This window comes from Podarcis tiliguerta (assembly GCF_965153285.1).
Source record: "Podarcis tiliguerta genome assembly, chromosome: 2".
NCBI lineage: Eukaryota > Metazoa > Chordata > Lepidosauria > Squamata > Lacertidae > Podarcis > Podarcis tiliguerta.
Genome location: NC_139535.1, coordinates 60,398,385 through 60,425,329, shown reverse-complemented (window position 1 = coordinate 60,425,329; position 26,945 = coordinate 60,398,385). Strand labels below are relative to the sequence as shown.

At 42.8% G+C, this 26,945-nt stretch overlaps 1 long non-coding RNA gene across 2 annotated transcripts in view; it reads left to right on the top strand.

The window, feature by feature from the left end:
- The window catches only part of LOC310669868, a 126,350-nt gene that overhangs the window by 67,933 nt on the left and 31,472 nt on the right, over window positions 1-26,945 (top strand). For both annotated transcript variants that reach the window (XR_014507438.1, XR_014507439.1), the window contains exon 2: window positions 3,979-4,028. This is a non-coding gene — a long non-coding RNA (uncharacterized lncRNA). The remainder of the gene's footprint in view (window positions 1-3,978; window positions 4,029-26,945) is intronic.

Genomic DNA, 26,945 nt, shown 5'->3' with positions numbered 1-26,945 from the left:
TCTCGTGGAAATTCAAGCCATCTGGTCACATCATATTATCAACAGTCAATCAGATTTGGCTGTGTGATGACATCATGAAGCCAAATCAGAGTGCGAGTGATGCCTCCTCTGGACAAACATTGTTGTGCTTTACTTTATGCCTCTCCCTCAATCAGTCATCAAATGTATGTGTATTTTATGGAGTGTTGGGTTTTTCTTTCAGTGAAATTCATACTTCAGTTGAGTTCAGCTTTAAATGCCTTATATGTACAGATTTACAACTGTGTTCTATGTTTCTGGTAACTTAGAATATGTAGGAGAGAGGGAAGAGAAAGGACACCAAAGAAGGAGAGGAAAGGAAGTCCCTAGATGTCTTATGTTGTGTCCCTGTTTGGTTATGGTTTTGTTTTCATTTCCCCCCTTTTCATTTTTACTTATTCTTTTGGAACTGTATGTAAAAACTACCGTACAAATATTTTTTTTTTAAAAAAAACAACCTGTGTTCTAAGTTTCTCTGTAATTCAATAACGGGCTGAAAGGATGGAGTTTATGTTCAGGGTATTGGATATACTAATCAATACACTATAGTACAGTATATAGCTGTAAAAAATGTAACCTTTGAAAGGTTAATCTTGACTAGAGGAAATGTGCAAATAGGATGAATACATTTGCTGTGCCTTTCCTGGTCTCTGACCAGCCTACTTTTCTCCACTCACATCTACCTTCCTCTTCCCCTTGGTTAAGAGAGGGGTGAATAAGGATGAGTCACACTTTTGACAATCTTCTAGGCCTCCTTGGACCATAGAGACACATCCCCACCACATCAATAGCTATCCACCCTCCTCTTTCACATCCAAGCTATGACCAGGTATTGCCTCAGGGCAACCCACTAGCAGAAATCGAATAGGAAACACATAACATTATGTCTTAGTCTCTGGTTCTGTGATTACTCTTACTAAATAATAGGGTTGTGTATAGCCCTCCTGACCTGACTCAGGGACCACTCAGGCCCTCATATGAGGTCAACTCAGGGCCAGTCCAAGCTGGGTCAACCCAGGGAGCTCCCATCCTAATTAAGTATATGTTTGGGAGAGAGCAGTGGGTGGCAGGGATAAGACTATTTTGGCCTGGTTCAATTCAGGATTCAGTCAAATCCTGGTACACAGCACTACTAAATAATGCTAGGAATGAAGTTAACCATCATGAAGTACAGTGGTACCTCAGTTTACATACGCTTCAGGCTACATACTCTTCAGGTTACAGACTCTGCTAACCCAGAAATAGTGCTTCAATTTAAGAACTTTGCTTCAGGATGAGAACAGAAATCGTGCTCCGGTGGTGCAGCAGCAGCAGGAGGCCCCATTAGCTAAAGTGGTGCTTCATGTTAAGAACAGTTTCAGGTTAAGTACGGACCTCCGGAACGAATTAACTACTTAATCCGAGGTACCACTGAACTGTATTTGTTGCAACCAGCTGCTTTCCTCTGACAGCAACCACTCTTGAGGGTCTCCAGTGAATTTCACCCAGCAGGTAGATGAGGTGATGGGTTAGAGTTGTTTCAAGTTTTTTATTGTCTGCTGTGCTGGTGGCATGACTGATGGTAAGAGAAAGAAGCAAGAGCGTAGCACAGCTGTGGTCTCAGTGTGCTCCAGGTAGGCAGTGAGTCAGCTGTGCTGGCTGTGGGTGATGGGAGATGTAGATCCCAAAAAATTGGTAGGGCGCCAGACTCCTGACCTTTTGACTCTGGCATTTCCTAGAGTTGGGACTCCCCAAAGTGGTTCCAGTTGCGACACAGGGGCTTAGGAGAGCACGTGGATTATGTCTGGTTCCCCTCACTCAGCAGCGAGAGAGGTTTGGCCAAAGGCCAGTGTGCCATTTGTAAGCATTCAGAGAAGAGACCCGAGCACCTCATGGAACTGAAATTGGCACCGTTAGACTGCAAAAAGTTTCAGCCAAATTGGAAGGCAGGACTGTTACATGATTAGTGAGGAGGGGGAGAACAAGTGGAGGGCTAACCTTGTCTGTTTTCACAGCCAGGGATATGATCTCCAAATTAAATTTCCATGATTTATCACATCTAGAAAGGTTAGAGGAAGCAAATAAACAACATAAAAAAGCAGGAGGAAAACAGGGGATGGAGCTGCCAAGGTTTCTTCTTCCCTTTTATGGCAGAAGGGAAATCATCCTATGAAAATTAGATTATGATTGGGTCCCAGAACTAATTGTTATGAGATGGCAAAGGGGTATTGTATTGCCATTGAGCTGCAATGTCCCATCTATTATTGCAGAGAAATTCGTCAGAAAGTGCACTGGGTGTCTGAATTTGTCCCTGCTGGGGGAGCTGCTCTGAGTCACTGTGATGAATGGGGATTTGGTAGAGATATGAGGGAACATATTCTTTCTCTGATGCATAATCTGTTGCATAATCTTTGCCACTTTCAGCAGCATTTTTTTATTCTGCCAGCAGTGACCGGCAGGTAGGATGGCAGCCAGCCTCCCCACCAAACAGAGAAGTGGCCCACTGCAGAGCGTCCATCTTTGTAATGGAGAAAGGGGGGGGGTTCAATGAAGAGACAGGACAATGACAAGACAGAGTGAATGCTGGGATAGCTTTTCCAATGCCTGAGTTAATCAGGAAGGGATTGGCTGTAGAATTCACATCAGATACCTGGCACTGATACCTAGACATTGTCTTGTCCCTTCAGTGGTGAGAATAAGCAGGGATTTGAAGAGGCCAGAGACAGATCCTGATTAGTACGAGCAATGTATATTTCCTTTCTGACTCTCAGCCATAAGGTTAATGAAAGACGATCTCAACAAGTTCTTTGCTGCTTCTCTTAGCACAGAGTGGAATTTTGCTCTTGCTTTGAGTCTGGTAATTGTGTTTTAATGACGAGTCATTGTTGAGATGCTTGTTTTGATATTTGGAAAGCATCTCCGAGGGACTCCTTTTTGGAGGAGAAAAGTAGGAAATGCATTTTGCATAAGCAAAACAATGTAGCCTTCTGGACACAGCTCCTGGTCCATGTGCTTGCCAGCCTCTGACCTAAATTGGGCTCCTCCAAGGGCCCTCCCTGGGGTGTATGTGAGGCCCAGAGCAAATCACACAGTGTGCCTCTTCATTATCTCTTCATGGCAATGGTGATGGCAGTGCCCCCTCCTCCTCCTCCTTGGCTTACTTTTTTGCCACTGCTTTAGTGGTAGCAGCGTCACGGAGACATTGCTCTAGAAAGGGAGAAGTTGGAGAGCCTCAGTGGGAGGGCAGAAGGCAGCAGGGCCAGGCAGGCAGAGGGGCTGCTGGCCATTCCCACAAGTGCCAGGCATGCCTTCCCAAAATGTGTCTCACAAAGCAAAGGACCCCACAAAGCCTGGGGCCAGGGACAGTCATTCCTATGCATCACCCTCAAGGGTGACTCTGTTAATAGTTGTATTGTAAGATGAAATTGTTCAGCTGCTGTGTCATGGAATTATACTAAGTGAAGACGCTTGCTCATTGAATATTTTTCTTCCTCACATCTGTTAAAGAATGTGCATATCTCAAGGTTCCATATTGATACTCCTAACTACCTTAGGGAATGTGTGTATATTGAATGAATTGTGTACATTCTCTGCCCAATATGCACAATCCCTGGTAAGTGTTGAAGAATGTGCATATCTCTGGCCATTATGCATAATCCCTAAGAGGCTTTGGGGAATATGCACATCTTGTTTGGGCAATATGCACATTTTCTGGCCAATATACATAGTCTACAACCGGCATTGTTTTTGTTTTGTTTTCTATCTCTAGTTCAGAAGTATGCAATGGTTCATATAAAGCAAAATAGTAAGGAAAAGAGTACCTTCTCTTGCCTTACTTTAAAATGTAGTACAGCCTACTTGCCCAAATAAACTAGCCCATTACCTGTTCCGCAGCCATATCTGTCATTATGTTGTTTATTGCTCCATATTTTCTGCTTGTTATTTGTCATAATTTGGATCGTCTCATTTTTCGGTCCACAGAATGTCATCTGACAACTCTACCATTCTCTGTGATGTGCAACTCTTCTCAGGTCAGTATATAAACAAAGCTCCATGCCATTCTCTGCTTTCATATGTTTTTATGTGGCTGTATCTTCCTCTTCCTCTGGATTATATGAGTTAAATGGGAAGGAAGTTCCTGTTTTATTGCAAGTAACTTTGTAGGTTCCCCTTTCACTCTGCTGTTCTATGAAGCGTTCCCCAATGCAGCACAACCTCACAGATATCCCCAAATCAATTTTTATCACATATTGATAAATTAACCCAAGAGGCATGTTGAACAAATATGTCAAATGTAGCATTTGTTCTTTCATCTGGAAAAGGGGAGATTTATTGCATAATCTAATCACACTTTTCTTAAGCAAATATTGATTCATTCAAAGAGCAGTTGAAGGCGAGATGTTTTCCTTTAGTTATTACATTAACATTCATCATTTCCCCTGGCTTTTTCTTTTTTCTTTTTTTCTTTTAAATCAACCTTTTAAAGGTTAGTAATCAAAGATTTTAGAGGCCTGGGAATTCCTTCTTGGACAGAAATGATGTATTCCTGAAAACCCTTCATTATGCCTTAGCACAACTGGTTGTGCTCTAGTACTCTAGTAGCATGGAGGAGAATCTGAGTGTTTAATGCAGGTGTGGAGACCATCTAGATGTTGTACTATAATTCCCTCAGCAGACCAGGCATGAAGAGTGTTGTTGTTCAGCAACATCTGGAGGGACAAAGGTTCTCCACACCTGGTTTAATGTCATGAAGCCACCTTCTTCTTTGACAATCACTCGTAGCCAAGTAAGATTGTTTTCCATAAACATGGTTTTTAAAGTGAGTCCGTAAGTGACTGTGGAGGCCAATTCTGGATCCACACATCCTTCCACATTGGGGACATAGGTTTCCGGGTGGGAGTTGATCATGGTGAGGGTTTGCCAAGCGTGCCTTCCTCTTAGCACATTTCTCTCTTTCGTCCTGAGTTCAAACATCTTCAAAACCCATGACACCTTTAGTAAAGGCTGTTCTCCAAATAGAGCGCTTGCAGGCCAGTGTTTCCCAGTTGTCGGTGTTTATAATACATTTTTAAAAATTTGCCTTGAACCTCTTTTTTTGACAGCCAGCATTACGCTTACCATTTTTAAGTTCAGAATAGAATAATGTCATGAAGTAGGCTCTTGCTCACACAATGATCTAGGCTGCAATGAATTTGTTAGTTTTTAAGCTGTGCATGTGAAACTTTGCTTCTTTTTTAATGACTAAGCAAGACTACTTTTATTACTACTACAACTATACTACTATTACTACAGAAATGTTTCTAAATAAGCATCCGTTACATGACATCTGTTATAGCCATACCCTCCATTGCTTACCCATATCTTGGAATGGCAGAAGCTAAAATAGTCTCACCATGCTTTTTTGAAGGGTTGATTTCTGGTCCCCCTGATTCTGGGGTGGGTGGTGAGTGGTGGCTTCTTCTAAGTGTACTGATATCAAGAATCAACTATCTATATCTACAAAGGCACTTGGGCTTTTCTCTATCTCACTGACAGAAATAGCAATTTTGGTGAAGTTCTTCTACAACCATTAGGAAGCTGAATAAAATTGGCGCACATGCATACAGCCTCAATGCACACCAATTACCAGAAAAGGCTGAAAATGGGACACAAAACTTAGCGAACCAACCTAATTCACACTTGCCAGACTTATAATCAATTTGGAGTGCAGTAAACAAACTTAATTGCACTTTTCTCTGAAAGTTTCAATGCTGTTTTTTAAAAGGCATATGAATATGCATATTTATGTGAAAAATGCATACAAAATGCATATTTTAGAGGAGCAACATTTTAAGAGACAAGGTGTACAAAGTCTGATTTTTGTGTGTGTGTGTGATTTAAAAAGAAATTTGCAGAAAATGGGATGGAAGCGACTTATGATTGAAAGTATTTGAAACTGACACAGAATGCAAATAGGTTGATTGTCCACCCCTGGGTTATAGTAAGTGGAACTGCAATTGACCTAGTTTTTACACATATGTGCTGCTGAGCGTCATATTGCATGGAGCAGAGAAACCCTGTCCGGAATATCACTGGTCTGGAAGAATAGTTTTGGGAAACAGATGAACAACCAGACAGCAGCTTGAACTTTTCTCAAGTTCCCATAAAACATTCCCCCCACCCTTCCAGTGGCTGACTGTGCGTGACGTTAAAAGAGTGATGACACAGCGCTTGTATATATTGTCTTGTCTCTTTCTATATTGTCTGAACTTCAGCCCGTAAGTTTAGACTTTTAGAAATGTAGACAGGGAGAGTGGAAAGAAAATGAAGGCAAAAATAAACAGATGTGGTATCCTGGAAGACCACGGAAGACTCTTGCACAATGTCAGCATTGCTCCAGCTTCCAGGAGGAATGTTAGCACATTGCAGTGGCTCCCATTCTACAGAGGTGACGTCAGAAAGACCCACGCTTTCCCAAGAGCAATTTGGCTGCCTTATTCTGAGTAACTGTTGCTGTAGCTCCATTGCTAATCTTCTATTTTAATTCTGGATATACTTGCACCATGTTTCATTTCATTACATTTTTTTAAAAAAGAGTTGCTTCACAAGCCAGGGTTAGAGTACATTTCACATTTGTGCTGACGCTGTAAGAAACTTCCCCAACCCTGCTGTAATTCAAACGCAAAGCAGTCACCTATCGTGGAGAATATTGGATGGAACTTTATTGCTAATATTGTGCAAAGGGTCAAACGTAACAGTATTCTTGGTGGGAGGGGGGCTTAAAATGAGCCAGATTGATTCTCTTTTACTGTAATGACACTTACATTGGTTTGGAAAGGGGCCTAGTTTGCATTTACAGTAAGCCACTTTTATACTACTATATTTATTTAAAAGGAAGTTACATTTTTGGATCAGGGCGGGACTCCCAACTCCCATCATTCTCCACCAGCATGACCAATGGTCAGGGATGATGGGAGTTGTAGTCTAATCACATCTGGAGAGCTGCAGGTTTCCCATACCTACTTTAGAAATTCCTATCTTTTGCGATTCCTTGTTCTCCTGCGAAATCTTATTTTGGTATGGTGAAATGTGGATCTAGTAAATGCTCATAACATTTCAAAGTGAGGTGCAGTGGTAGCATGAACTATTCTCTTTGTTGCCAGAATGCAACTCCTTCCACACTAGACTACTGGTGTGCATTTGGATGCTTAGTGTGCTAAAGTGGTCCAATATTACATGTGGAATTAGCTTAAAGTACAATGAAGATTATTCAATTTTGAACACATACATCCTGTTAAAAATTATCTTCTTCAAATATGAATGTAGAATACATTCCCCCTGTTTAGGGAAGTTTTTAATGTCTGATGTATTATAGCTTTATTATTATTATTATTTCTGTTGGGAGCCACCCAGAATGGCTGGGGAAACCCAGCCAGATGGGCAGGGTATAAATAATAATTTTTTATTAATAATAATTATACATATTATTAATATTATACTCTGGAATCTAACAGTGCATGGTATCTGACAATAGCACTGAATATCTACTGTTATGTTGATGTACATTGGTGTTTTCTATTTGTTTTGATTTTATGATTCTTAGTTGTTTTACATGTATGCATGTTTAGATATATTTATTGTTACAGTACTTAAAAACTGGAATTATTGGGCTTTATCCAGTCAGACCACCCCACAAGGACTTTCACTTGTACAATAGAACTTCATCTTCCTGCCCTCCCCCTGCCCCTCAATCTGTTCTGGGGGCCCCCTCCAACCCCCTGGGACAGATTTGGGAGAACATGGGGGCCACATGGAGAGAGCAAGAAGTAGTTTTGTAATGCAAACAGAAGTCCTTGTGCTTACAGGATAACTTTGTTTGATGCAACCCTTTATTAGCATTGTAAAGGGTATAGGGAAGTTTTTAATGTTTGATTCTATTTTTAATATTCTGTTGTGAGCCGTCCAGAGTGGCTGGGGAAACCCAGCCAGATGGGCGGGGTATAAATATTATTATTATTATTATTATTATTATTATTATTATTATTGGTTTTCATTTGGCTATGTAAATCACATGGCTATTCTGTTGAAATATGAAGAAATATATAAATTAACTAAATATTTAACATTCCATATATTATACCATTTGCCATTACATTTTTATACGTTTGCTATTTCTGTTTTGTTAACATTGATATTCAGCAGCAATTTGTGGTTGCCTGCATTTGACACTCATATTTAAAATCAATACTAGTTGGAAGTGCCAAAAGTTTCCAGTTAATTCTTTGCATATCTGGAACAAACTTGCTTTAAATCAGTTCTTGACTCCCTCCCCCTCTCTCGTTCTGTTGCTGAGAAATATATTTTCTTAAAGCCTAGATATGGGGTTGGATTCAACTAGCACAACGGGCTCTTCCTTCTCTCCCTCAATGCCACCTAATTGGCTCAGGAAGGCAAGAGAACCCCCAGAATGATGTGCAGGTTGCAGGGAAAGGACTAGATTGCTCTTGTGACAAACCTCCACTAGGGAACCTGTGGCTGGAAATGTCCTTTACATCACAGGTTTTCTGCACGGTTGCCTTAAAAGGTAAAGGTAAAGGACCCCTGACAGTTAAGCCCAGTTGCAGGTGACTCTGGGATTGCAGCGCTCATCTAGCTTTACAGGCCGAGGGAGCTGGCATTTGTCTGCCCAGCAGACAGTTTTTCTGGGTCATGTGGCCAGCATAACTAAGCCGCTTCTGGTGCAATGGAACACTGAAACCAGAAGAGAGCACGGAAACGCTGTTTACCTTCCCGCCGGAGCAGTACCTATTTATCTACTTGCACTTTGACGTGCTTTTGAACTGCTCATCCTGTCGTGGGGATTCGAACTGCCAACCTTCTGATCGGCAAGCCCAAGAGGTTTAGTGGTTTAGACCACATCGCCACCCGCATCCCACAGTTGCTTTGGTCTTGTGATAATTTTGGATTATTTCCATGCCAATGCCATCTATGTGGACGAGCCAATGGGTATTAGCCTAGAATGAAAGCTTTTGAATACAAGTGTTTGAGTAAAGCACACACAAAATGGATTCAGAAAATAATAATTTGGGAATCAGATCCTAAGGAACAGACAGCAAGGCAAAGCTCATCAAAGAGCATTAGCAAAAAACAAAGCAGTGCTGTGCATATGGTTCAGTACCATATGTGGCTGATGATACAAGAAAAATGAAGATCTTTGCAGAATCCCAATTAATAATAATATCTGCATCTCAGGCAAATTGTACTCATTTGTAGCAATATAGTGCAACATGGGCCTGCTTAATGGAGAAAGGCATTGCTCTGGGATTGCAGCACTGAAGTGTTGGAATCAGCCAGGCAGCAGCGACGCTATTTTGGGTTGCACAAATTTATAGCAGCAAAGTAGAATAGTGGAGAGGGATGCATCTGCAAACAATTACAATTTGCCTGGCATGCCAAAGTTGTTTTGCATCTATGTTTTTTAAACAACCCTGAGCAGTCTGTCTCCCCACCTCCACATTCCCCTCTGATTTTAGTAGAGCTAAACTCTCTGTGTCTCTTTGCCATCGAGGTTATTTAAGAAACCAGAAAGCGCTGATGAAGCAGGCCAGTCTTTACTGCTGCCATAATATCATTCAAGCTTCCTTCCTTGATTGCTTTTTTAAAACACTGACCTTAATAGGTTCAGACCCCTAAGGACTAGCTCATGCCTGCCGCATCCCTTTGAATGATGGCCCATCTGCTTGATGGCATAGCGGGTTTAAACCATTTTCATTAAAAGGTAATATCTCCAGAAGCTCACATGCGCATATGGGCAGAGGGGCTGGCACCAGGGTGTTGTTGTTTTGTGATCACTGCTGTGCTGTTGTGCTACTTGTCTTGAAGAAGCATTCAGGTCATCTTGCCCCTGTTGCAATGCCCCATGATGTATAGAATATTTCCAGTCACAAAGCATGCTATGCATGTCAGCAGAAGTCCAATGATCCTTGTGGGGAATGATACAGGGTGCCCCAGCTGATGAAGCGCCAAGGCCAGTTAAGCAGATGTGCGAGGAGAGGGTAAGTAAAACCCATGTAAACCACAGAGCCTAGGGCTTGCCGATCAGAAGGTCAGCGGTTCGAATCCCCATGACGGGGTGAGCTCCCGTTGCTCAGTCCCTCCTCCTGCCAACCTAGCAGTTCGAAAGCACGTCAATAGTGCAAGTAGATAAATAGGCAGTGGCGTAGCATGGGGGGTGCAGGGGGGGGGCCGGCCGCACCGGGCGCAATATCTGGGGGGGGGGTGCTCACACTCGCAGCTCTCTGCCCCTACCTGGCTCACTCACTCTCTCTCACTGCAGTGCTGGCTGTGCGAATCCGATCCGAGCCGCCGGGTCGCCGCCCACTGTGGAGGGGAGGGTGCCAGGCGTGCGGTGCGGAGAGAGAGCGAGGGACTATCTGGGGGAGGGACAGTGCAGTGGGGGGGGGGCGCAAATTACTTGCCTTGCCCCGGGTGCTGACAACCCACGCTATGCCACTGTAAATAGGTACTGCTCTGGTGGGAAGGTAAACAGCATATGCTACTGTGATTCGCCAGAAGCAGCTTAGTCATCCTGGCCACATGACTTGGAAGCTGTACGCCGGTTCCCTCGGCCAATAAAGCGAGATGAGCGCTGCAACCCCAGAGTCGGCCACAACTGGACCTAATGGTCAGGGGTCCCTTTACCTTTACCTTTAAGATCATGCTAGAAATCCCAAGCAGGGCAGATTCTGTCACATAACTCTTGTAGGTGGCTATATGAGACTTCAATAATAATTTAGTGCTGAGGACAGGCTATTGTCCCCCCACTCAAAATGCTCAGGGAGATCTTGAGATGAAGAATGAATTCAAGGAAGCATCCCAATGAGAAGATGTTGCAGGAATGGGTGACTTCAACTACCCTCAAATAAACTGGCAGTCATGAGAAAGAGGTAAAATTACCCTAAATGACTATGGAAGCAATCAGAGGGGCAATGACTCCAGCCATAATCTTGAGAGGCACCCAGGGCCTGGTGCAGGACATAAGTGTTGCCAGGACAAATGGGAGCAGTGACTGTAGTGCTAAGAAATTAAATATACCGTACATGTAAATGACCAATGGGCAAAAAAATCCAACATGGTCCCATTTGATTTCAGAAGAGGAAACCTGCCCCAAATGAAGAGACTGAAGTTAAAAGTCAAAATGAAGAAAGTCAGATCATTCCAAAATGCTTGGGAGTTGTTGTTTTAAAGAAAAAGCTGAACTATTAGAGGCAGGAAGGCTTCCTTACAAAATAGAAATCTTGTCCAAATGAAGAGAACAAAAAGGAATAAGACAGTGGGATTGTAGTAGATAGCTCACTGACAATGTTGAGCCAGTGCGCTGCAGCTTTGAAAAAGGCCAATTCCATGCTAGGGATCATTAAGAGAGGAATATGAAAATAAAACTGATGATATCATAACGCCATGATACAAATCTATAGTGCATCCCCACTTGGAATGCTGGCTACCTCACCTCGAAAAGGATATTGTAGGGTTGGAAAGGTTCAGAAAAATGTAACCCAAATGATCAAGGGAATGGAGTAACTGAAAATGGGTCATAAGGGCTCATATAGCGGTGAAAAACTTTGCCCTCCAACACGGGAAAGATAAATCCCCTCCAGCGATCAAACAATGGACAGAGGACCTTAATGCACTTTCCATGTTTGAGCATGCAGCTTATTACAAACAACATCCACCAGACACCTCCTGGGACTTTTGTACAGAATATACAGATGTCTATGTCTCCGTACCTTGCACCAAATGGATACATAATATTTCCCAGTTTATTGTATTTTATCCTTGCAAGCAAATTTGTATCTGTAATCTGTACAGTTTTGGCCCTGCCCCTTTCTGCACTGAGAAAGGCAGGGAGTAGTGCCATGCAGATTGCCAGATGATGTGCCCATGTGTCAGAGCATTCAGTTCACTGCGGACAAGTGGCAATGCTCGCAAAATGTACCAAGGCATAAAGAAAGCATTCGGATTAAGAGTCGGGGGGCTGGGACCCTGGATGGTCATACCCAAATCCAGACATGGCAGTAACACTGGGAAACTGAAGTAAGTGGTTTGGCAGCTGCAGCCTAAAGTGCAGGTCAGCTTTATTGAGCAACCCCAGGCAGGCCAGGTTCCTCACATTCATGCCAGGTGTGATCTATGCTGAGGTTCCATGCTGCCTGCCAATCTCAAGGTCAATATTCCATGTGCTGCTCACTTCTGCACCCGAAGAGGACTCTGAAGCCAGGCTGCAGTCTTATGTTTCTTGTTCAAGTGTAGGAGTTCCTGGGAGCAGAGCACCACTGAAAATCAGTGCAGGGTTTGAGGGCACAATAAAGAAGGACCTATGGGGGCAGGATTAGTTTGAGCACAAGACTCAAGAGTCTTTTGATCAGAAGCTGATCAATTGAAACTTATTTGAGAGCTGGTGATAGGACTGTGGTCACATGCAACACCATACATTGAAAGCACATTTAATGCACTTTTATAACAATTGATTCTCCCATCCTCCCCATTAATTCTGGGTGTTGTAGTTTATCCTTCACAGTGCTAAAGTCTGCAGCATCCATAACAAACCACAGTTCCCAGAAATCTTTGGGAGATACCATGTGCTTTAAATGTATGGTATGACCTGTCTTCTCTGGCGGCTAGCTGGCTAGTTGAAGGGGTACATAGCAGACCACATGTTCTATACAGCTTTGGCCTCCAAAATCTCACTGCCACTCACTGCCCCCACTCATATCATCTACAACCTGAGGTACCTGCCTCACTCTGACTAATAGTAGGGCCAGTCCTGGAACCATGTAACAAAATGGCGGGGAGCCACCACTAACTTGGTGTAATTGTGAGACCCAAATGGAAGCTGGAGACAGCTGATGGATTTGACTATTATGCATCTGTGTCCCAAAGTGACTTTTAACTTTCAGAGAGTTGGCCAGTCTATCGCTCTTTCTTCTTGTCTTACTTCTGGTCAGTCAGTACATTATATTTACAAATCACTTCTTGGCCATAAATCAGCCTGTTTTTTTGGATGTAGTCCCTGAGTACTGGCAGGAGGGGGAATTGATTAAGTTTTTTTGTCAATTTGCTTTCAAGTACTGCTAACAGCTGTCCCATAGGGAGTGATTGAAGCCTAATGAAATGTTCAGGCTGAAGAAATGAGAAGGTCATCTCCATCACAGTGAGGAATGCAGACCAAATCAGTATGTAGTACATTGTAGCTTCTTGGACTGAGTCAGTGTCTGAGGAGCAGGTATATTCTTGAACAGTTGTGCTCACTCCTCAGGCACCCTTTTGATGAGTCACCCCCAACTTGGTGCCCTCCACATGTTTGGGATTACAGCTTCCATCACCCCTGACCGTTGGCCATGGTGGTTGCCATTGAAATCTAAAACATACAGCATCAGGTTGTGGCTGCCGCTTCTGTGGCTGCATACCCTTTGGCTCATATGTGAAATGGCATCTTCTCAGTGTGGTTTAGGTGCAGCTCCCATCAGGACATCCTCTGTGATCACTTTATGATGCTCTGAGGCCAGTTCATGAAGCCTTTTGTCCCCCCATTCCAGTCACCAGCTTCTTTATTGAGCAATATAACACGCTACTGTAGGAGAAGAGGGTGAACAGGGGAACAAGAGTGCCTTCACCCTCTGCTCCTGCAGCACAGTGTTATATAGCTCAATAAAAGAAGCTGGCGACTGAGCAGAGGAAACAAAAGACTTCACAAACCGCCCTCAGAACAGTGGGTGCTCTCAAGGTAACCCTTAACTGATTTTACTCAAGTCCCAAGATGTCCAAAGAAGAAGGCATATCCCCCTTCACCCTCCCCAGTTTTCAGCTGAGTAATGCTCCAAAGCTTTTCAAGTCTTCTTGTCTTCTCAACTACAGGCAGGAGGGTAATAAGAGAGGCTATTAAGACAGAAACCTTTCTCTGCTTGCCAGAACCACTCAGCCAGTGCCACTGCTGTTCTAGTCAATGAGGCATGGCACCAAGAACTGGGGCTCAGAAGTTTCCCAAAGGCAGTCAAGTCCACCACCACCTTTTCCTGCTCAATCACTCAGGAAAGTTCTCATCCCAATCACTCATTCTGCCTTGGTTTGTTTGTTTGTTTTGCTTCAGTTGATATTTGGGTTGATAATAGTGAGTTGACTCGAAACACTTGTGGCCTCCTTAGTGACATTAGGGTGACAATGAGGCATTTTGGGACAAGGTAGGAGTGTAAGACCTTGAGTGAAAATGACAGGAGGATACCTATGAGCTTTCACTTCAACATCGTGGCAGCATTCAAGAAGATATTAAGAAGAGCAGAGTGCAATTCTTTGTTTCCTTTTCTTGATTTGTTTGATAAGTCTTTATTCATTGGATCTATCCTCTTACCTGCATTCTTGTATGCCTTCTGCTGCTGCTTCAGAGAGGCAGTTTTCCAACACTGCCTCCACTTGACTTCAGCCCGGCTCTTTCAAGACGTAACCTTTCCAGAGATTTTAGTTCATGCCCCCCAGATCTTGATGTGACACAACATTAAGTAGCTTTGTCATCTCTTGCCTTTTCAGTCCCACCAGATTTGTACATTGCTCAGTCAAGTGACCTCTCTGCATATATATACGAGGGATTTTAGTGCAAGCTTGTAACCAAGATCTCTTGACTCTTGCTCCTGAAACCTTTCTCTGTGTCTGCCAGATGTTTTTGCAAGCCCACCATGACCTACTTGAGCGAACAGTTCTTTCCCCCACCCCACCCCATGGAGGTGACCTTTAAATCTGCATCTGGACTGATTCTTCCTTCTACAGATTGTGATATCAGGGATGCCAGGCCCTTCTGATGCTGAATCTATGGCTGAGCAGAACATATGTGTGTTGACTGACTTGTTCTTCATCAAGCCTTGTGGGTGTTTGATGCCAACTGCATTGACAGATGAATACCCATAGAAATAACGATGGTATCACTCTGCACATGCGGAGACTTCTATGTGTGGTCATGATTAACAGGTGAAATAAACCCAAAGTTGGAAAAAAAAAATCTATGGTCTTTTTTATTTTTTTGTAAATAAATTTTATTGGTTTTACAATTTCAACTTCCACAATTATTTTCCATCAAGTAAAATTAAAGATACAAAATATCCAACATAAAAAATAAAATAAAAAGTGAAATAAAATTAAAGAGAAACAAAGAAAGAGAAAGAAGAGAAGAAAAAAGAAAAAGAAAAGAAAAGATCGTTTTGGAGGTTCTCTTTAGCCTCCTGACTTCCCTCCATTTCCTTTCCTGTTTCATTGAATATATACCTTTTCTTCATAATTTACTTAAACCTCTTTTTCTTATCCTTATTATTCTATCCCAATTGCATGTCATCATATTTTGCTGTTTCAATTCAAATTTCCTTCCATAAATTTTATCTCAGTATAACTACTTGCAAATGTTTAGTCACAGCCCACTAGTGTTTCTACTTGTTTACAATATTTTTGTACATATACAATAAATGCTTCCCATTCTTTTTTAAGTTTCTCAATGTCACTGTCTCTGAGCTTTTCCGTAAGTTTTGCCATTTCTGCATAGTCCATCATTTTCAGTTGCCATTCTTCTGTTGTTGGTATCTTGTCTTCCTTCCACCTTTCCATAGAAAGAATCTATGGTCTTTTATACCTCTGCCCAGACAGCTCACATTTTTTAAAAAAGTATCTAGTAAGCTTACTCAGTGCAATATATATGTAGAAAAAAATTGATTAAAATCCTTAAAGCTCCCCCCCCCCAAATTAAAAACTTCTAAACCCCCCAAAGTAGCAAGTAAACTTTTATAAGCCAAGAGATACCTCTCTAAGAGAGTGAGTGTTTTTCAGTTGATGCTGGAACCCAGAAGAGTGGCTAAATGCTGATGTTTCACTAGAGTAAACAGCACATCCCATTTTACCATCCCTCAGAAATGCCAACAGTGTTTTGTCTGATTTTCCTTTAATTATTGCCCTTGCTAATATATTTAATATCCCGTTAATGTCCTTACTTCAGTGAGAGTCTGAAACTAAAGTACTAGAGGAAAATCAATTTCAAGTCTATCCCCGTTCCCTACTGAGGTGTTTTGAAGGAGACGAAATTAATAACTGCAAACAGATCTGTCTCGGCAAAAGTATTTCTCACTGGGAAGGGATTATTTGATTTGTTCTAATAATTTTCCTTCCATCCACCAGCTCTGCAGACGTTGGTTAAAAAAAGAAAGAGAGAAAAGTGTTCATTGGCCAGCAATAAGCTTTTCATTACTCTCACTGTTCTCATGATTGTTACTTTTACTGATTGCAGAAGTAGCTCTCTTGAATCATTTATGTTTGGTGTTGGAGGCCCTGAAAAAGAATGGTTGCATTAAGCAAATAACAAGATGATAGACTAGGTGAGGGGCAATGGCTCTGTTGAAAGCCAAATTAATTCTTTCCCTCAACATTTCTCTGAACAACATCATTACTGTTTGCTTTCAGGACATATTTATCACCTCCCCCCCCACCCCCGCTTTGTTACTGTTATTGGACCATTTCCAACATCTCTTTGAGGGTGAAAGGTTGTACTCCAGTTTGCTTAATAGATGCTCTCTAGATGAACTATTAGGAACATATTAAGCTGCTATATACCAGGCCATCTTATTTATCCATCTAGCTCAGTGTTGTCCGCACTGAATGGCAATGGCTCTCCAAGATTAAGAGAGGATTGCTCTACCACTGAGCTGTGACCTTTGCCCTTCTAGTGTGTAGCTGCAGTGATTCTTCTCATGTCTCCTGTAGATGCAACGCAGAGCAGGTAGCATTAACCACGGCAAGCAGTAAGCAAACCCATTCACTAAAAGTGGAGTTTTCAGTCACTGTCTTTATGAAGGAGTTGTCCTAGGAGAGGGCTCTGAAATATGTGTAAGAAAAGCGGGTCTCTCACATTCATGGCTCTGGAAGCCCAGATGAAGGGGGACTAGGATAAAATGGCTTCCATGCTCATAGCAATGACCTCCTATTTTGGCAAGAAAATATAGAAGGAAGCAGGGAGGTCACAGAAACATCAGTAGCTGTGTTATGCCAAAGCAGACTACTAGCCCATCTATTTCAGTATGTTCTTCACCAGGTGGCAACCTGTGGCATTCAGATGTTGTTGGCCTCAAACTGCCATCAGACCCATTTAGTCCCTCAAAATGTACCAGCCATGGGCTGGGTGGGTGGGTACCCACACTGCCCACAAGGGACATCCTCAGCAGTGCTGGGTGCTAATCAGGATTAGTATTGGCTGAGGAAAGCATGCACAGTGTGCACTTCAACCAATGGGAAGAGCCACAGATCCTTTCCTGAAAGGGCTGAGGTCTCCTTTCCCCCTCCAAAAATTATGGTTGCAGAGTAAGGTGTTTTGAAACAGTCCATGCACTCACATGCTTTGTGTGGTCTTTGCCACTTACTCAAGCTATTAACAACAAGCAAGATCACAGTTTGGCACAGTGAGACAGACCTTTTAAAAATGTGAAGGCAGCTGCTGCTGAAGACTGCGCACTTAGGGTGAGGCTGCAGTGTGTTTCCAATCTTTGTAGCCACCTGTCTCCTGCTTTGATCCCACAACTCTCATCTTACTATCTATCACTGCCTCATAAATCCCATTCCCCAACCCCTTTGTGCTCCTGCAAAATTTTACAGCTGAGATAGAGAAAACGTAAAACTCTTGACGATCAACCTTGTTTTAAATCAGACTTTCTTCAGCTCCATGTTTTCATGTTTCACAATTCTGCTTGCACTGGAGTTTGGCTTTGTGGCTTGGGATTTTTATTTTTATTATTTTGCCTTGTAATACAGTCTTCTGCTGGAGGATTACCCGGAAAAGGATTGCACATGGAAATCCCCCAGAATTTCCTAGAAAATAGGATTTAGACTCTTCCTTAATGTAAGCTTTTGTTATATCCTGTGACTCCCCACAGTGCCAAGCTGTACATTTTGTGAAGGAACAGTTTAGCTGCTAAATTGCAGAGATGTGGTTATCCTCTCCCACTGAAACCCCCTGACAATGTCCCCAGGGCTGATTCTGAGAGCCTCATGCAGCGAAACTAATCCTCTGTATTCAGCTGCATTGTTAGAGCAGAAATCCTTTAACCATTCTGCAAATGCCATCCAAAATGTCCACCAGGGAGGATATGAAGACCACAGGCGTGTAGACATTTTAATTTCTTATGCAACTGAACAGCAGAACTCTAGGTAGCCATGAATGGCATTGCATTTATTGAGCAGATAACCCCAAGGCTGTTGACCTAATCTCTCTTCTTTTTCTTTACGCGTGCTTCTCTAAAAACAAACAAACGCTCCAGCATTTTTGTTTTTCTGCTTCTCATTGTTTCTCCCTTTCAAACTGTGCACTAAAAGCACATTTAATGGCAACATTGACTAGAATGCAGTTGCATTCATCCAAACCGTCTGGCAGACACCCAGCATCTTCAGACAGTGGGAAGCTTCAATTGACGTGACTGCTCTTTATGCAGGGTTACATTAAGATGCCACTACATGAGACACGTTGCAAGTTCAGGAAATTTTTAACTTGGGAACAACTAAGGTTTGAAGAATGGCTATTCTAAGGCATACATCCCTGGGGTTATTTCTTTATTTCTTATATCGTCAAAATAATAAATAATAATAATAATAATAATAATAATAATAATAATATCACACTACTGCAGTGGTGGGAGTCTATCATCCTTTAGATCAGCGGCTCTCAACCTGTGGGTCCCCAGATGTTGTTGGACTACAACTTCCATCATCCCTGACCACTGGTCATGCTGGCTAGGAATGATGGGAGCTGTAGTCTAACGACATCTGGGGACCCAAAGGTTGAGAAACACTGCTAGATGTTATTCGACTCTGACCAGCCCCAGCCAGCATGGCCAATGGCCAAGGATGATGGGAGTTGTGGTGCAGCAACATCTCAAGGGTCACTGGTTCCCCGCCTCTGCTCTGTTGTATTTCAAGATGAGCAAATATACCTTATGCCTTTGAATAACAGTTTCTGGGCAGAGAGCTGTTGCATTCACATTCACTTTGCAGGCTTCCACAGGCACGTGGTCAGCCACGGTGAGAACAGGATGCTGGACTAGACGGACCATTGGCCTGATCCAGAAGGCTCATTTTATGTTCTTCTTCTTCCAGTTCTATTTTGAATGGGTTCATGCTTTTCTCTGAACTTTTTCAGTCTTCCTCTGTCTCTAAACTTCCCCACAACCAGCTTCCCTCTTTCCACCTTTACAATTCTATGCTTTCTTTTCTCTAGTAATATAGTTCAGCAGCATTGAGGTGTATATGTTAGCAAAGGAGAAGGCTGCTCCTGGAGCTTTCATTAAGCCACAAACCTTATCAACAACAAGCTCCTCATGGAGAGATCTCTGGCAATTGTAGTTTGCCAAAGCTTTTAAGTGTTTGGGCAGGCATCCCCAAACTTGGCTCTCAGCTGTTTTGGGACTACAATTCCCATCATCCCTGACCACTGGTCCTGTTAGCTAGGGATGATGGGAGTTGTAGTCCCAAAACAGCTGGAGGGCCAAATTTGGGGATGCCTGTGTTAGGGCTTGGGAGCTCTAGCGAACTACAGTTTAAGAGATCTTTGCACTCCAGGTACACCTGCGAAAATTCCCAGTTTTATATACCTATTGAAGGTGCGGGAGCACTTTCCTCAAGTACACAAAGCCGCTTACATTTATTTATGGGCTTTGAGGACATTCAAATAGTTTTGACTTAGTTGCAATAAAACAAAATAAAATTTATTATAATATAATATAATATAGTATAATATAATATAATATAATATAATATAATATAATATAATATAATAATATGCTTTGGTATTTTCTAAATGCCTGTGTATTTGAGGTGGTGGTGGGGATATGGGAACCACTTCCAGTGCTGAAAGCTAGCAACACCACTAGTAAGTTTTCAAACTGCAAAGATACAGGAAACATAAGCTGGTAAATATCAGCAGTCCCTTTCTTTCATTGTGGCTTGCTGTGTTTCATCACTATTTCTCCCCCACTCTCCCAAGTTACAGCTCAGTTCTAAACATATTCCAGGGGAGATAAATTTCATTGATCACAATGGAATTGGCTTCTAGGTAAGCCCAGTTCCAGCATTAGGCAGGTTTCGGAAGGAACAAAAGAGCTACACAAGTCCCTCTTGTTGGCTTGCATTTCTCTCCATCCCTTCTTGTATTTTATCTAGCGAAACAGGCACTTGAGCCTCTCCGGAGACACATTTATCATTTCTCCATCTTTATTAGGGATAATATATATTTACCGAGCTTGCCTGCAGGGGTCTGTCCTACCTGTTATTAGCTGACACTTCACTTTCAGAGGTAGAAATGGAACAGATAGAATGCTGCAGAAACTTTATTGAAAGAAAAAGTCTCACTGAATCAAAAGGAGCGAGCAGGGGTGGGGAGACCCTTGTCTACATCTGGAGAGTTTGAAGCAAAAAAAGGAAGAGGATGGTAGTGGGGAAATAATGTGAAGAGAGAAAAAATACTTAGACCAGCGTCCTAAGTAGCCCTCTGCAAATTGAGAGGCCCTTGCTGGGCGATAGGCAGGATGGTATTTCTTCCTGATTTCCCCCCATTCCCCAACTCTGCTCTGGAAGGTCCACCAAGCCTTAGGAACAGATCAGTGACAGTCAGCGCCCTTTGCTTCTCAGCGGAGTGTCCCAGGAGTGAATTTCTACTCACTGGACACCAGAACTGGCGATGATGGTCAGGATAGTTGGTAGGTTGCCAAAGGCACAAATTCTGTTGGGGGCCCTGTGCATCCAGTGCGTCAATCCACCATTGTGACCCGATTGCTTGTTCACCTGCTTCTTGCTCTGGCCCAGGCAATGGTGATGGTGAAAAAGAGGAGCAGGGGATGCCATGGATTGCTTGCTCATTGGGTCTCTGCCGGGGAAGTAGGCAGGCGGTAGCAGTGATGAGGAAGAAGAGCAGCAGCTGGTGAAAATTGTTTTGGGGAAGGAAGACTATGGAGGATTTCTTGCTCAAGGGCCCCTCTGAAATATGGAGATGGCATAATGGGATTCTCCCACCAGTGAAAGCTTACTTAGGATAGTAAAGGGACCCCTGACCATTAGGTCCAGTCATGGACAACTCTGGGGTTGCGGTGCTCATCTCACTACAAATTATGTTTGTAGGGCAGCTGATGGTCCCTCAGATTCAAGTGAATGGATGTGGCCAATTCTGCTGAATGCAGTAGTCACTTCCTGCCCTTCAGGAAGCACTGCTTGCAGAATTTCGTCCACCTTGAAATGGTCGTATGTCAGTTCCTGGTTATACTTGACAATCTCAGGGCTAATGTTAAAGCTCTTCAGGATCTGTTGCTCAGATTTGCCCAGGGAACAGCTGTCAGATATGGCATGAGGATCTAACAAAATAGACTTTCTGCTTTCATCTTCTGGGTCTTCAATAACTCTTATTGGTTGAGGGAGCCGGTGTACAGCTTCCGGGTCATGTGGCCAGCATGACTAAGCTGCTTCTGGCGAACCAGAGCAGTGCACGGAAATGAGGTTTACCTTCCCGCTGGTGTGGTACCTATTTATCTACTTGAACTTTGATGTGCTTTCGAACTGTTAGGTTGGCAGGAGCAGGGACCGAGCAATGGGAGCTCACCCCGTCATGGGGATTCAAACTGCCGACCTTCTGATTGGCAAGTCCTAGGCTCTGTGGTTTAACCCACAGTACGACCCGCGTCCCTTTACTTAGGATATAAGCCTTAAAACCCCACCATGCAATTTAAATGGAGATTAGTGAATGGTTGCCTTAAAAAAGAAATCATTTACAAGCAATTGGCTTAACCACCTCTATTGCAAGGAAAGAGACAGGCCTGCATGGATCCATTTGTTAATGCTTCTGCATGAAAGCAAAGCACACACCAAGTCTTGCCAGGAGAACTCTCTCCAAACCCAACATCACATGCCTAGAATTTCTATTATGCTTTGTATGTTTATAGCAAAGTTAAAAGGAACCAATCTGCAACACACACCCCACAAAATTGTTGATATCTGATCCTAAATTCTACTTATGCCTAGGTGAGAATGAGGAAGAAAATGGGTTTGGATTGTATTTTCATTACCTAATTTTTTACTTTCTGAAAACATATGCCAGGGGCTCACTTTCGTTCTTCAAATTTCAGCAGTGTGAGGCCAAAATTTGGTGCTTACCCCACCACCTCTCACCTTCAGTTCTGCACCCAGTGTGGTGGAACCGATTGTATTGCCCTAAATCTGCTTCTGCATATACAAATGAATATGCATAGATCCCTTGAAATTTTCACATCTCCAAATTTCGCAGTGCAGTTCTACAGAACAAAAATATTTACCAAGATGTGTGTATTAGGAAAGCATTCACAAAGAAGCATATAACTGAAAACTGAATACAAAATTGCCTTGCGTTTAGGGAAAATTCCATGTAACAATGTGTATATCAGGGGAAATTGGCTACATTAGAAAAAAAAAGAAAGCATATTGAGGATCTATTTATCTTGGCTGGTAGGAGGAGCTAATGCAAGCAGAACAGACAGGGTGGTGGGAAGATGTGGTTAAGTTGCCTTGGCAGGGTGGGGACCTCTTGCAGTTCCACTCTGACTTTTTGTTACAAACCAGCCTCCCTTGCTCTTAAGCATAATGAGGAACTTCCCCATTCAGCTAAGCTTCATGAGAAAATAAATTTAAACAAGCAAACAATAAATTCCCCTCCACTTACTCACAAATAGGGACAGGAGAATTTCAGCAGAGAAGCTTGATATATTTTTGTTCTTTGTTGAAGGGAGATAAAGAAGATGGCTGTTTTTGGTTCTTCGGCAGGTGGTTCTGATAGGCATGAATTTTTTAAAGGCAAACATAATTATGAATTTATTGAAAGGTGGCATTCTTCATGGTGGCACGCTGGAGCTTAATCGTAGGTGTTTTTCAAGCAGAATGGGTATAATACCCTTGCAGATAGCGAAAGCGAGAGAGTCTATGCATTGTAAATGAAGCGGCATGTGACATGACCTTCATCTCCTCCTTCACCCAGGCAATTAGCTGGTAATGCATCAGTCTAAAGCCCCTTCAAGTGAAACAGTCTCTCTCTGTCTCTCTCTGCATCCCTTGATGTGGGAAGGCAATGGAAGAAGATGAGCAGGGGCCAGCAGTAGAGGGAGAAAAGGGACAAACACTTAACTAAGGAAGTGTCCCACAGGGTGGAAAAAGACCAGAGGCTCAGCAAACAAATCAAAATATATGTAAGGGATGGAGAATTCAAAAATTGCAGAGGGAAGAGCTGGGATGAAGTTACCTTTTCTGGCTCCTGTTGTCAGCTACAGAAGGCCAGTGTGAAGGAGTGGATTCAGGATTAGACAGCTTCCAGAGGGGTCTTTATAGTGAGATGGGTGCTGCTCATGTATGCAAGTTTTTTCGCAGAGTCCATGCAATGTTGTCGCCATCAAAGTGCCAACCTGCATTTCCCCCTCATTTAATCCAGATTTACCCTTTTGAAGACAATCCAGTAAATTTTGTTTCTTAAAACACACTCTCTCTCACACACAACACCACCCACTTGTGCTGTCTCAGTGACCCAGTTGCAATATTGCACTCCCATCTGGATGTTCCCCATGTTTCCTCTCAGCCTGGGATAAAAATTGTGCTCGTTGTTACTGGGCCAGTCGTATCCCTCTCAGCCTAATCTGCCTCAGGTTGTGGTGAGGATAACATCCAAAACAAAACCACACACCCATGTATGTCACGCTGAGTGTTCCTTGCAGGATGGGTGGGATAAGCATAATAATAATAATAATAATAATAATAATAATAATAATTTATTTATACCCCACCCATCTGGCTGGGCTTCCCCAGCCACTCTGGGTGGCTTCCAAAAAAATATTAAAATACATCAAACATTAAAAGCTTCCCTAAAGAGGGCTGCCTTCAGATGTCTTCTAAAAGTCTGGTAGTTGTTGTTCTCTTTGACATCTGGTGGGAGGGTGTTCCACAGGGAGGGCGCCACTACCGAGAAGGCCCTCTGCCTGGTTCCCTGTAACTTGGCTTCTCGCAGTGAAGGCCCTCGGTGCTGGACCTCAGTGTCCGGGTAGAACGATGGGGGTGGAGACGCTCCTTCAGATATACTGCTATGCAGCAGATGATTTCATTTTTTTAAAAGATGCAAATGTGTCCTTCCATCCTAAGGTGTATGTTGCGAAAACATTGTAAGGGTAGCACATGCACAGAGCTTGATTTCTAAATTGCATGAATTGGGCCTCATCTATAGCATACATTTAAAGCAACCTTATACCCAGTGCTTCTTTCTGGGGGGTACGCGGGGTATGCATACCCCTGAGCCTTTTGTGAATCTTTGTACTTTTGTCCATTTACTGTATTAATTTTTTCCTGATTTGAACTATGAAATAGCGATTTTCTTGAGTCAAAATGAGAGTACCCCTGAACTTTTTTTTATAGGAAAAAAAGCACTGCTTATTCCACTTCGGTAGTCATGGCCTCCCTCCCAAATAATCCTGGGAACGGTTGCATGTTAAAGGTGCTGGGAACTGTAGATCTATGAAAGGCCTCTTAATGGCTCCCTGCAGATTTAACAAGCTACAACTCCCAAGATTCTTTTTTTTTGGGGGGGGGGGGACATAGCTTTTAAAGAGGTATAATGGGTGCTTAAACCCATTAATTCTCAAACCTTTCCCTGGAAATGCTTCTTTATGATCCCAGATGACACTGTCTGGTTGGAGAAAGCCACTCTCCTTGTAGAATCTGTCTCCTTGCATATATATATATATATTTTTTGGGGGGGGGGACTTTTTTTACCTAGGCTTGATTCACCCATCTGAGCAGCCTTCTGGGGGCAAAGCAGCTATCACAAATTTTGCCTTTGCGAAGTGGCTTCCTTCTTCACACACCCCTCTTTCTCCTCCGTGCAGGTAAGTGAGAGGCACTGTCAGAATTGAAGGGCACATTTCAACCAGGCAAAGAAAGGTACGAACTGGGGCATTGAGGAGTGTGTTCTAGTGACAGGGGTTGTGGTCTGGGGAGAGTCCTGAGAAGCCCGGGAGAGCCCCCAGTCTGAAGTTCCTGAATATAAATTATGGAATCTCAATTATGAAAGATTAGGAAGCTGTGGGGCAAACTCTTGCTCCCCTTTGTGTCCCCCTCCCTCCCTCCCTCCCGCTCTGAGCTCTTCTGGTTGTTTCCCACTTGTTTGTGTGTCCCTTCCTTGCTCTCTTGCCCTGCACCAGCCTCTTCCGTCTGTTTTCCAACCCAAGTTCCCAAGCAGCCAATGACATTCCTTAGCGGTTAATGCGTCTGTGTGCTTTGTGCTGTACCTGTGATCCTCGCTAAGGTACTCTGCTGGTACATTATGCAGGCATGAGAAGATGTCAGCAAATATGCTGACCTCGTTATAATTAATGGATAGTGGGGTAATGGTTCTGCGTGACTCATTAGATACTGGGGGGAGAAAGGGATCCAGCACTTCAACGTTTACTTTAATTGAAATTCTGAAACATTTATTATTTCAGGCACACTACGGTAACTTGGGTTTTAGAAACCTTAAATTAATGATTTTAGCCACTTACAGGAAGGAAACAACTGGCTGGGGAATAAGGGAGATTTCAGAAGCTCCAATGTCACGTGCATGGTAAACTTATGTGCCATCCAGTCCCTTAAAGGGACAGGTGTCAAGTATTTAGCCTAAATATCTCATTGCTTTCCAAATCCATAAGTGTCATCATTAGGTAGTGAGCAATATTCCCCAATTCTAAACAGTGTATTGCAGATTAATGAGCAATTGATGCACTTAATAACATGTCATTCACAATACATGTATTTTTGGGTGAAACTGCAAGTAGAATCTGGAGCAGCATTTAGAAACATGAGATGGCAAGTGCCTTAGTCTCTTCCAGACAGGGATGGACAAATCCAGCAGTTTCAGTTTCTCTCCATTTCTCATTTTTACAGCTGTGATTCATCACATTACTGCATCATTTTGCTTTTTTTTTTTTTAAAAAAAAAGGTTATCGCAAAAACATGACAACATTTTAAACCTGTATTTCTGCTAAATACACATTTCTTTAGTTTCCGGCCTCAATTAAATATGCTGCCTTTGACCTTCAAAGCTGTAAACAGCCTGGGACTATTGTATTTCAAGAATCAAGATTGGACTTCCTTGTTGTTCCTTCACCAATAGAAGTGTAGTTGGTGAGGACAAGAGAGAGTGCTCCTAATAGGGAACCAAGGCTATTGTCCGCACCCCAAACATGTGGAGAGGTTTCATATGACTGCTTCAGATTGACCATGTGGTTCTCTCCAGCCACTCTTGTGTTCCTGCACCAGTTATCTAGAATCTGTTACCATTTTGTAACTAAGATACATTTTACTGCCTCTGCAGCTGAATGCTGTATGGAAAAGCACCTGAATTTGACCTTTGGAGAGTTGTAAGTAAATCATTTTTAACTTACCAAATGATAAAATGGTATTTTTCTACACTAGGGGAAGTAAGTGGGAAACTTTGGAATGAATTTGAAAGGGCTCTTTTAAGGTTTTACAGTCAATATTTCAATGCTTTACTTTCTGGCTTATTTTGTGATTTTAAATCTATCCTGGGCTTTTCTCAGCCAAGGGTACTAGCCCCAAACGTAGATCTTGGCACCCAGGAATCCTTTCTATTTTTTTTCTGCACCAGCAGAGCTTTCCCCAGTCTGTCCAGGCTCCAGCTCCACGTCTCATGGAAGATTCAAGGTTTCTTTGATTTTGGCTAGAGGCGGCCACACCCTTTCCCATAATGTTCTCCACATTAGCCCACTGACAGTCAAAGAGTTGTATTCACTACTCTTCCATTTCCTGAAACCAGCTAAGTATGACATAATTACAATGCAGACATGATGACTACCAAAAAGACTCACTTCTGCCCCTTTCTTGTTCTTGGAGTTGAAAGCGGCAGC